The sequence below is a fragment of the Urocitellus parryii genome, chromosome 15 (assembly GCF_045843805.1).
Source record: "Urocitellus parryii isolate mUroPar1 chromosome 15, mUroPar1.hap1, whole genome shotgun sequence".
NCBI classification, from domain to species: domain Eukaryota; kingdom Metazoa; phylum Chordata; class Mammalia; order Rodentia; family Sciuridae; genus Urocitellus; species Urocitellus parryii.
This window is the reverse complement of record NC_135545.1, coordinates 5,275,314-5,287,308: the sequence shown is the minus strand read 5'-3', so window position 1 is coordinate 5,287,308 and position 11,995 is coordinate 5,275,314.

The following is an 11,995-nucleotide window of genomic DNA, read 5'->3' as shown; positions in this document are numbered from 1 at the left end:
GAGGTGTCCTAATCTCACAGGGAATCCCCCCCCCACACACACACACATTTTAAAACTGATGCATTATAGTTGTACCTACTGGTGGGATTTCACGGGGAATCTACAGACAACCACGATCCCTATGTGAAAGGGCCTGAAGAAAGAGGTAGGTAGCATTCGAGAGCAGAAAAGTAGCATGGGATGGTCTCCAAAAAACAGGACGGATGTCAGGAACTAACAGAGACGGAGAACACCTGGGCTCTTTGGCAGCCACCTGCCGCCTCCCGCGGCCAGGCTGGGCTGGGTCTGGGAGGACAAAGCTCTGAGCGCTGCCCACCTCCACACCCAGGGTCTTGGAGAATTAAAATAGCACAAGTTCTGATATATGAGCACGGTGTATATTATATTGTATATTGCTATTATTATTTCTCTCCTGGTCTTTGAACGCAGCTACTCTGCTAAACGCACTTGCTAAGGCCGATAACCTGCGCGGTAGGATATCTGGGCTTCTCCCCACACAGGGTCTTGTTGAAAACAATGACGCTTTGTTTCTTCCCTTCCCGTCCCCATTCCTTTTGCTCTCTTCCTGCTTCACTGCGCCCTCTAGCCATTTCTGTACAGTACTGACCAGAGTGTGGACAGCAGACGTCCTTGTATTTTTCCTGACCCTAGGGGGAAGTGTTGAATAACTGGAATCCAGTGCTGAGTGAGCACAGCGAGTCCCGCGCCACGCGCCAAAAGAGCTTCCAGTTCACGGTTGCGTTCAGTTTGCTTGCGGCTTCTCCAGATATTTTAAATTCATTGATTGTGGTTTAAAATTTGGAGATCTTGTCCAATAATCCGAATGCTTTGCTTCCCTTAAAATATCTGAAGATCTGGGATCCCGCCCGACGGCGTTCCGCTGCAGCTGAAGGAGCGGCCCGGCTCCCTCTGGTCGGGACTCCCCGCCCGGTGCCCGGTCCCCGGACTGAGCCCCGCCCCCTGCCCCCCGTCTCCTGTCTGAGCGAAAGCTCAGGTGTCCTCTGCCCTACTGCTTTTCTTACTCCAGGGCTACTGCACCCACTTACGCCTGCCTTTGTCCTGTAGCCACTTGATCTTGCAACACCTGGGCAAATAGATGCACTGACTCATCAAACAAAAATTCTCCTTGTCGGAGATTTACGGTCTAACTTCGTTTCCCAGCAGGGGATGCTGCTCACGCGGAGGCAGGGAGCCCATCCAAGTCCAGGTGTGCCCCCTGCTGGACAAGAATCAGAGCTCCTGGGCAAGTCTTGAAAAGACCCAGCGCTCCAGTGCAGACGCCCAGCTCCAGCACTGTTTTCGACAAACCATAAAGTATAAAAATAATAGAGCATTAAAAATTAAAAGGAGGCCGGGCGCGGTGGCCCACGCCTATAATCCCAGTGGCTCTGGAGGCTGAGGCAGGAGGCTCAGCAAATTAGCAAGATCCTAAGCAACTCACTCCTCTTAAAATAAAGGAGACTTTTAAATGATCAACAAAACAAAAATAAGACAGAATAAAAAAGAAAACCATCCATAGACAACAATAAAGGAGAAAAATGATCATAGTGAAAAAGCCAAATCAAATCAGAGACCTAAGTTGAAATGCTTAGCACAAAAAACAAAACCAGTAGCTCAGAGTCCAGATTCACACAGGATGTGGACCAAAGGGTGGAAATGATGAGCAGGAAGGGGGTCCCTGTGAAGGATTCCAGTTCATTGGAGAGTTTTGTGTTCACTTCCTTGCTTATAACTCCTCAGGAACGTGTAAGTTATAAAAATATTCTCAAGAAAAGATGGACCTGTTACAGAGACTGGCAAATGATACATGCTTACAGAATTAATAATTTAATCTTATTAAATTATTTCAAAATATCAACAGGTCATTGTGATTCAACATAAAGAGAAAAAAAATGTTTAGCAGATCTTTGCAATTATGTGTACAGAGAAGGCATCACAGAACATAAAATGTAACATGGTAACAGAAGAAGGGAAAATTGCAGATGAATCTCCCTGTGAATATCACCTGGAGAATTCCAAGCTGACAGGTGGCAACTGAAAACCTCCAGCAAGTTTTTGACATGCCATGGCCAAATGCCGAGAATTACTCATATAGTTCAATGTTAGAAAATCCATTAAAATAGATCTTCAAACATAGACCAGAGGAAACTCTGTGCAGGAGTTTGCTAGAGGCTGAAGGGGCATCTCTTAAAATTCAGGCACCTTTCCCAACAGAAGCCTCCTGAAATAAAATCATCTCCATAATTTAGGATGGCACCTACCTACCTATCTAGTTGCAAAAAACCGAAAGCAAGTTAAATGCTTCTGAGTAAACGTGGCTCTGTTCCACCCTAGGATTGAGCCACTTGCTTCTGCCATCTCCACCCAGCCCCAGAGCAATCTCATCCAGCCCAAGCCTGTAAACACTATCCAACTCTTGCTCACCCCCAAGTAGGGCTCTTTATCCTGCTTCCTTCTCTAGAGTTCCAGACCCACCCATTTAACTGCCTGCCCAAATACCTATAGGTGACTTAAACTCACGTGGAAACCTTGCTCTAGATTGCCACTCCAAGCCTGTCCCCCGCCTCAGTAAATGTTAGCTGCATTTTCCAGCAGCTCAGGCCAAAGCTTTTGAAGTCGCGCTCGCTTCTTCTCCTCTTTACCCCACTTCCACTCAGAAACCCTCTCAGCTTGACATCAAAGTAGATCCAGGACCACCACACTGTTCCTGTCCCTGCTCCTCCCCTTCCTCCCGGCCCTGCCCCTTCTCCCCCCTTTTCTACCTTTTCTAACCAGTACAGCCTTAGAGTTGGCAGGTATTAAAGATCAAGGTGGGCTGTATGCAGTTGGGTGTCCCCAAAAGAGTGTGATGGTTTCTATCCAAGAACGCCAGAGAGGAGCGTCAGAACTCAAGCAGGGAGGGCATTTGGGTGTGGGTGCACTCAGGCATGGCCCTGCGGGGGTGTCAGAGCTCCAGCAGGAGGCTGTGGGAGCCTCCTAGGGGTGGTGAAGGGCGTCCAGGCAAGGGGAAGCAGAGCCTCACAGGACCAGGTCAGCAGCCACGCAGGGAGGAGCAGCAGCTAGTGACAGCCATGGGGAAAAAGAAATGAGCAAACATATGCCAGTAATGGGAAACTAGTTTCTTGAAGAAGGTATTGACACACATGGAAAGACAGAAAACCAGAATGACCCCTATATATTGGTGGCCTGGAATGAACTTGTGGATTTCAATATTTGTTTCAGGAATGAATGGGAAGCAGAGATGGCTTCTCACAGTCAGGAACAGCAGAAGGGCACCCAATACCACAACCGTGACTTCACATTCCAAGGGGGGGGGGGTTACTCAGTTGCAGAGGAAGCCAATTTGGGTTAACTTAAGCAAAAAAAAAAGAGAAGCCATTCATAGGACATTGGCATCTGACAGATCGCAAGTGCTGAAGTTCCAAGTGCAGAAAGTGGGTCAGAATCTAAGGAAACGACGACGGGAGAACCACGGCCCAGTTGATCCAAGGACAGCCTCATTCAGGGTCAAGGCCACCAAAGTGAGCACAGAGCCCTTCTCCACGTCTACAAAGCCTCAGGGTGAGCTCAGGCACACACCTGCACACCACCTGCACGCCACCTGCAAGGTGCCTGCAAAAGCAAGATCTAGCTCTGGGGTCCTCAGTGGGGAGACATAGGAATCTCACCATGATGGGGTCCTCAGGGGAACACAGTCTAGTGGTGCACCGTGAACATCATTCTCAAACAAGCAAATGAAAACTCTAAGTACTGGAAAGGATTATTCTATGCAATTAGTATGTATATAATTTTATATTATGTGCAATTGGTATGATTATATACCTAGAAAATTCAAAGTTAACTGGGAAAATGACTGGAAGCAACACAATAACCCATTCAAGTGTCAGGTTACAGCAGAGTTTTTAATTCAGCATTGTTGCCATTGGAACTGGACAGTACTTGGTTGTGGGGGAGAGGGGGATGCCCTGTACATGGTAGGGTGCCTAGCACACCCCTGGCTTCACGCAGTAGACACCAGGAGCACCCTTGCCCTCACCCAGTTGTGACAAACACAAAGGTCCAGACTTGCAAGTCACCCCAAGTTGATGTAAAATTAATTTATGAATATCAATAACCTAAAAAGTGAACCATGGAAAATTTCAAAGCAAAATAATTTATATTTAAATCATCTCAAAATCATGTGAATCCATCTGGAATGGCTTTGTGTCTGGTGTGAGACAGGGATCGAATTCTACTTGTTGATTCATTATAAGATCCTGATTAGTTTGCAGAGCTGTGTCTGCTAATTCAAACGACTTGGTTATGAATTCTAAGATTTTTCTATAAATTCTTGGGTTTTTTAGGTAGATGATCATATGGTCTGTGAAAGTTGACAGTCCCGTCTTTTCGTGGCTCTTATTGATACTGCACCTTAATTTTCTGTCCAGGTACCTTTCCAGGCACTTGCAGAGCAATGGCCCCTGTGGGACTCTGCCTGGCTCTGAGGATTCACGGGTAGACTTCCGAGTCTCACCACTACTGCCAATGACTGACCTTTCTTTAGCAGTGGAGATTACTGTATTCTATTGTTGCTTGATACATTTTCCTCTAGGTATTCTGCAATACTGATTTTGATTTTCTCTTTGGTCTACTGTCAGAAAATGCCTTTTCCCCATTTTTGCTCTGTGTGAGTTTTACTGTTTTGCCCCATAGCTCCATGATTCTTATGTATAGTGTGTCTAGTAGTGCTTTTCACAATGATGGCCATGTTCTCTCTGCTGTCCAGTGCAGTGGCCACTGGCCGCAGGTCGCTTTTGAGCACCTGAAGTGTGCCTGATAAGACTGAGCAAAAACATTTTTCTTTTGGTACCTGGGGATTGAACCCCGGGGTCCTTAACCACTGAGCCGCTCCTCCAAGCCCTTTTTAATATTACATTTGGACATAGAGTCTTGCTAAGTTCTTTAGGGCCTCACTAAGTTGCTGGGGCTGGCTTTGAACTTGCAATCCTCCTGCCTCAGCCTCCTGAGCCACTGGGATTACAAGCCAATGAAAATTACCACCACACCCACCTGAGCAAATATATTTCTGCTTTGACGTATTCACCTATTGATATTTAAATCAATTTAACTTGCTAATTTTGGTTTACTATTCACACCACTATTTGCCTGATTAACTTCTGTTGAGTTTTGGTATAAATTTTACATTAGCCTCCAAAAATAAGCAAAGCATTTGGAGAAGAAGGGATTCTTTGTTTCTCCCTTGAGTTTTGATACGATTTGCTGGTTAAACCCTTGGGACCTAGAGTTTTCCTTGTGAGATGATTTTTACCTGATTCTTCTCGACAGTTATAAAACTATTCAGGTTTTCTGTGTTTTTCTGAGGTGGTTGTCCTAAATACTTTAGAAATTCATGTCTGTCTATTTTAGAAAACTTATACATTTAATCTAAATTTCAAAGGCATTTATATAAAATTGTTTAAAACATTATTTTCTTATTTTTCAATGCATGTGATATCTGTGGCTATGTCCTTTTATGTTCATGACATTAGCCAAATGTGTCTTCTATCTTTTCATTGAGATTAGACTCACTAGAGGTTTATCAATTTATTACTCTTTCAAAGAAAAGAGCTCTGTTGATTCTGGTTTATGGGTTTTAAAATTTTTAGCATTTACTTATCTTTCTACTTTCTTTTTATTTATCTCTTGAGAAGAAATACCTAATTTAATCTGGCTTATTTATCTTCCAATAATAAGCATTTTAAGCTATTAATACCCTCAAACTGTTTTCTAGTCTCCAATGTGACTGCATAGTTGACCCAAGAATTTCTAACGTGACTTATTAATTTCCAAACCTTCAAGATCCAATCATCTTTTAAAATTTCTACCTTAACTGGAAAGTGTTCATAAAATACACTTTCTATGATGGGAACCTTATGAATGAAGTTGAGATTTTTCTCTGTGGCTCAGTCTCTGGTCAATGTGTATAATAGTCCTCATGAACTTTAACAACACATGAAAGATGATGGATATTTACAGATTAAAAATAATGTATGTATCTGACAGTTACGAGTACAATGTCTGCCTTTTGCTTATATCAATTTACTAATGATATTGTTTAGATTTTCTATATATTCACTGATTTTTTTCGTGTTCAATTTACTCATTAAAGAGAAATATGTTAAAAACTCACCATTGTGATTTGTATTTCTTTTTGTAGTTCTGTCAACTTTTGTTTTATATATTTGGGGAGCTGCAATTCAGTGTGTACCAACTGAGTATTTTAATACTCTGATGAACTGAGACTTTTACCATTGTGATACTACCTTTTTTTTTGTTTTTGTTTTTGAGGTGCTGGGAATTGAACCCAGGGCCTCGTGCATGCCAGGCAAGCCCTCTACCCCGACCTACATCCCCAGCCCTGACACGGCCCTCTTTACAAGTCTATTTAGCTGACCTTACTACGTCCCTCAGCAACTCTGGTGGCCACTTGCCACTCTGTTATCTTTTCAGTCCAACATTCCTGTACCTTTACATTTTAGGTGTGTCCTGTAAAAAGCGTACATTTGGATTTTGAGGGGGGGTTCAACCTAGCAAACTGATTTTAACAGAACCCTTATGCTACATTTAATGCGAGTACTAACATATTTGGGGTTAAATACTCCATTTTCAGTGATTCCCTTTTTATTTCCTCCTCCCTTTGGGCCTTCTGGCCTAGAATTGGGTGGCTGGGCTAAAATTTTTCCTTCCTAGTTAATTTCTCTTCTATTAGTTCAGAACTTTTATACTTTAAATTTATTTGTTATCCTAAAATTATAATGCACACACTTAACAATCTGCAGCTAATTTATTTAAACTTCTCCAAGATAGGACATTAGAACACTTTAATTTTTTTTGTGCATCTCTGATATATTACTGTTTCTCTTACTTTATACCCACCCTGCGGTTTAGTCCCCTAGTCATTGTTAGTGTGTTGGGAGTGCTCAGATTGTTACCAATGGTGGAATAAGACAGAGGGCAAGGTACTGGGAGATTCAGTGACACTCAGTCACCTTGGTGACAAAGGCCACCATGAAGACCATATGGCCTATAGTGTGCCTCTGACCGACTTAAGAAAGATAAGGCCTGGCATGGTGGCACTCACCTGTAATCCCAGCAGCTCTGGAGGCTAAAGCAGGAGGATTGTGAGTTCAAAGGCAGCCTCAGGAAAAGTGAGGCGCTAAGCAACTCAGTGAGACCCCCGTCTCTAAATAAAATAAAGGGGCTGGGGGTGTGGCTCAGTGGTTGAGTGCCTCTGAGTTCAATCCCTGGTACAGAAAGAAAGAAAGATAAGCTCAGACCTCGCATTCCCATCTCAAGACACAGGTGAGAGACGTCAGAAAGCCTCTGTGGTACCTTGGAAGAGACGCTTATCTTTACCATGATGGCGGCTGAAGGAGGAGCCCGCGGGCCCCCACACTGAATCAGAAAGGAAGGTGGAGGACAGAGAAGTGAAATTATGTCCCATCACCCAGAAGCCGATGGGTCAATGTCACGGGGGAAGGACTTACTGAAGGCTCCGCTGTGGTGCCATCTGGGGGACCCAGGGAGGGGCAGGGTGGGGTCCAGGGAACAGCATTTGCCCTAAACCACCTCCGATGCACTGTAGCATTTCCAGAGCCCGAATACACAGTGTCCAGACTGAGAAGTGGAAGCAGGACTGGCCCTTCTTGCTTCTTCCACCTGCAAAGTAGAATGTAGAGGGGGCCATTGGTCTGGCTCAGTCCCCACACTCGACCCAGCAGACCAGACCAAAATGGCATCACTCACGCTAAGCTCCATGTCGCCAAGCCCAAACCAAACTGTTGATCTGACCTTCTGAATAATTAGGAGAGACGGATAATAGCCAAATCCCTAACAGGCCAGCGCTAGCTGGCACCAGCAGGAAGCCCCTCCTTTAACCTTTACGGGGAAAGTAACTTTGAAGCAGCAAAACCACTTTTTGTCTGTCTCTGCTTTCCTCAGCCCTCCCGTCTATAAAACCAGCCTCCTGTGCTCTCATTGGATCGCTCGTTCTATTTTGAAGAATAAAGTGTTGTCGGATTCTAGAACTGCAAATGGAACCAATCGAGAGCTTTAACTTTGTTAAGATCTTTACGTTTCTTTCAGCCTGTGTTTTGAGACACCTAATTTCACGCTTAGTCGTTTACGCTTCCTGAATTGCAACCTTGGAGCGGGTGGGTTTGGGCTCCTAGTGCCTGCAGGAGAAACACTTGTCCCAGAGGACACAGTCTTGATTCCTTGAAGAGGGAGCAGAGAGAGCCTCTGAGCCATCGGGGGGCGAGTCATGATGCTGGACCAAAGGCAGAGAGAGGGCCCTCGCTACTGGGCTAGGGTGACTGGTCCGGTTACTAAGAGGAAATTGGGGATTGCTGCTACACCAGGGGATGAAGGAGAATTAAAAGTGGACCCAGAGTATTCCCTGGGCAATCTCTTCACACCTCCATCTCCAAATAACGCCCACGGGACCCTGTGGCAGGGTGATAAGAGGAAGCACTGATGACTTGGGTCCTTGGAGTCACCCTGACATTTTCATCTCAGTGTCTCCTGTGACAAGCACAGTGGTGGCTTAGTTAGGAGCGTAACTGGGGGGGGGGGCTCACTCCACCACGACAGCTGAGCTCTTGGGACGGTGTCCCTGTGTGTTAGACAGGTGGGCTTCTCTGTCTGAACAGAGGACAAGGACGGTGCTAGATGGCAAGGAGGCACGACCCTCCGGTCTGCTGGTCACTCTTCTCTGCTCGGTGTTCCGAGGAAGGCTGGCCTCTCAGGACTGTGTCCTTGGCCTCCCCTTGCCCTCTGGGATTAGCAGGAGGCAGCGCTGAGCTTTTGGAAAGGCAGAGTAAAATTTTAGTCCCCTGGGTCCCTCCCCACAGTCCTGGCCGCAGCTGCGCTGTCCTGTGTCCACAAGCTGGACTGGTGACCACCCTCCTCCCTGCCTCAGGTTCCGTCCTTCTTCTTGCCCATCAGGTCCAGGTGGTCATGGCTGCCCACCACTGCCTGTCCCGTCGGGCCCCTTCATGCCACCTGCACGTGGTTTCTAGTCCCTTCTTTGATCTATGTTCCCTTAAGTCCCTGGAGTGCCCTTGGTTTCTGCAGAGGTCCAGACTCCTGCGCTAGCACTTCCCTGGTGCTTTGCCTGAGCCCATCTGTCTGGGATCCTTTTCCTCCTGTCCCTGAAGAACCTTCTTCTGGAGGCTCCCGTGTGCCATGTTGCTAGCTTGGTACCTTCCAGGAGACTGCTGAAGACTGCAGTTCGTTTTCTGTCGTCAGAATAAGCAAACGCTCCTGGGTCTGAGCAGCTTCCAGCGCCCTGTGTGCTTCTCCAAGTTCTCACTTCCTAAATCTCAGCTGGGAAATTCCTCCCCAGAGGAGCGTCTCTGTCGTGATCTTAATGGCTCCCTTAACATGTAAACGTTCTTTGGGTTTTTGTGAAGACCCTTTTAGTCCTCTAACCAACACTCGTAACTGTCTTCGCAGAAGGGTTGATTCACCTGGTGCAACACTGTCAAAAATGAGAAAGTCCTGCCCTCTCGTTTTTTCCCTAAGATTTTTGCACACACTTGACACATGGCATAATCACTTGGGTAGAATCTGTCCTTAAATCTTGGATGAGAAACAGGACAGTAGAACAATCCAACTGACCTTCAAGATCTCAAAATCATACAAGCTATCCACTGTTACGTAACAAATCACCCCAGAATTAAGCAGCTTACAACGGCACACATTCATCATCCTATAGTTTCCGTGGGTCGGGAATCTGGGCATAGCTTAGTTTGATCCTCTGCTCACAGTTTCTCACCAGGCAGGCATCAAGGTGCTGACTCGGGGTCCCCATCTCCCCTGAAGATGGCCCATTTCCAAGCTCACACACTGGTCTGAGGCACCATTTATTTCCTCGTGAGGTATTGGAATGAGAACCTCGGCTCTTTTCTGGCTGTTGGCCAAGGGCTTCCCTCAGTGTCTTGCCACATAGGCGTTTCCAAAATGGCAGCTCACAATCTAACCACGGACTTCATTAATCATTCATATGTGAAAAACCAGGGAGCCCAAAGAGTTTGCCAACAAGACAGAGGTCACAGCCCTTGGTAATCCAATCTCGGCAATGACATCCCATCCCTCGCCATGTTCCAGGTTATACTCAAGTCAGCAGGGCCAGTGTGTACTTGGGGAGATGGCCTAAAGGAATGAATGACCACCAGGAAGTGGAGATCACTGGGAACGTTGTGGAAGGCTGACAACATTGTGGATATGATGCCTCGGTTTCCATCCCTGTCTCAACTTTCAAGAGCTACGCGCCTATTTCAGCACCTTAGTGGAAGCAGAATAGCAAAGCTTCTACAGCATGATCATGTACTTCCACTCTCCAAGCACGTTGGTCTGAGGCTTCTTCAGGAAGTTTGCCAAAGAAACCATGTTTTCCACAAGTACCTCTGGCCATCGGTAAGTCCTGCTACGTGGGATTCTCTTCTGCAGAGTATACTGTCTCCTTTCTGTGCGGTCGCTCTTTGAACATAGAAGACCTGCTTCGCCATGCTGCTCAGATGCTGTGGGAAGGCCATGCCCAAGTCTCCCGTGGGTCATGAGTCAATTTTGGTTGAAGAATAATCAGATGTGATGTGACCATCTTTCTGCTAATGACCAGCCATTCTTCTGCCTGATGCTGCCCTCTATTTCTGGACACAACTGAAGAGAGAACAAATCATAATATGCTTGTAATTTCTAATTCACTCAGCCTCTTTCTTATTCCATCATCAATGATGATTTTCCTTTCCATGTACATCCATGATTCATACGTGCTGTGTTGTCCACTACGGGCAAGACTCAGAAATATCGCAGCAACAAGCAGAGTTACAGTTAAGGTAGTCGTAAATCAACTAAGAAGGCACCTCATTGTTTAATGCCCAGATGTTCCACATACAAGATCCTGAGGCAGTACATACAGTAATTCTATGTATAATTTAAATAACACTTTTTCAAAACATGTTTTCCAGAAAGAATAATTTTTTAAAACATGTTTTCCAGAAAGAATGTTTAAGAATCATAGCTCATGCAAATTTTGAAAATTCCTCATCTTCTACTTCTGAAAACGGTGGTCAGTAGTATGCAGAAAACTTGACAGTTTCCATTTAAGGTTTTAGCTTCAATGGACTCAAAACTATAAAGAATGTAGTTTTAAAAGAATTCTTTTAAAAATCTGTTGTTTTGAAGTTTGATTAGTGAGAACAAAATGCGTTTGAGGCACCTCATTCCCCAAACTTTCCTGTTTCTTTTATGCTCTCTGTATTCGTTACAATGTCTGGATCAAAGATGATTTTTCATAGAAGTTACTGTACATGATATTAGAGGGTTTTACTTCCACTTCAAGAAATTTTAGCCAACAAAGTCATCCATCTTTTTAAAATTCATCTTCACATACATAAAGAACTTTCAAATAACACCTTTTCTTAAAAGATGTACATCCCAAAAGGAATTAAATGACTAAAATATTAAATACAGTTATTAAAGATTATTTCCTTTAGTAATATGAAAGCTGGAATGCCAAACCATGGTACAAAGGCTGCCTAGCGCAAAGACAAGGTCTGGGTTTCCGTCTTCTCTAGTCTTTACTGTTCTGCCTTGTGTTATCATTTACAGTTTTTATAACCATGTGTTGGTTCCAATAGGAGAAAATATTCTTCCTAATTATAGTATCTAATTGAATCACCCTTACTATTGATATCGATATTGATGTATCAATGTATACCTACACACACACACACACACACACACACACACACACACACACCACTGTTTTATTTCATGAGTTGTTTGATTATGTGGAAGTTGTTCATTGTTCCTGGGTGTCAAAGACATGGCGTAGAGGGTAGACTGCCCGCTCTGGACATGAGTACTGTCCATGCAGTTGCTGGGAGTATTGGTGACTGGGAGCCTGCAGTTGAGTCCTCCCTCACAAAGACCCCCTTCGGAGCAAGGGAGC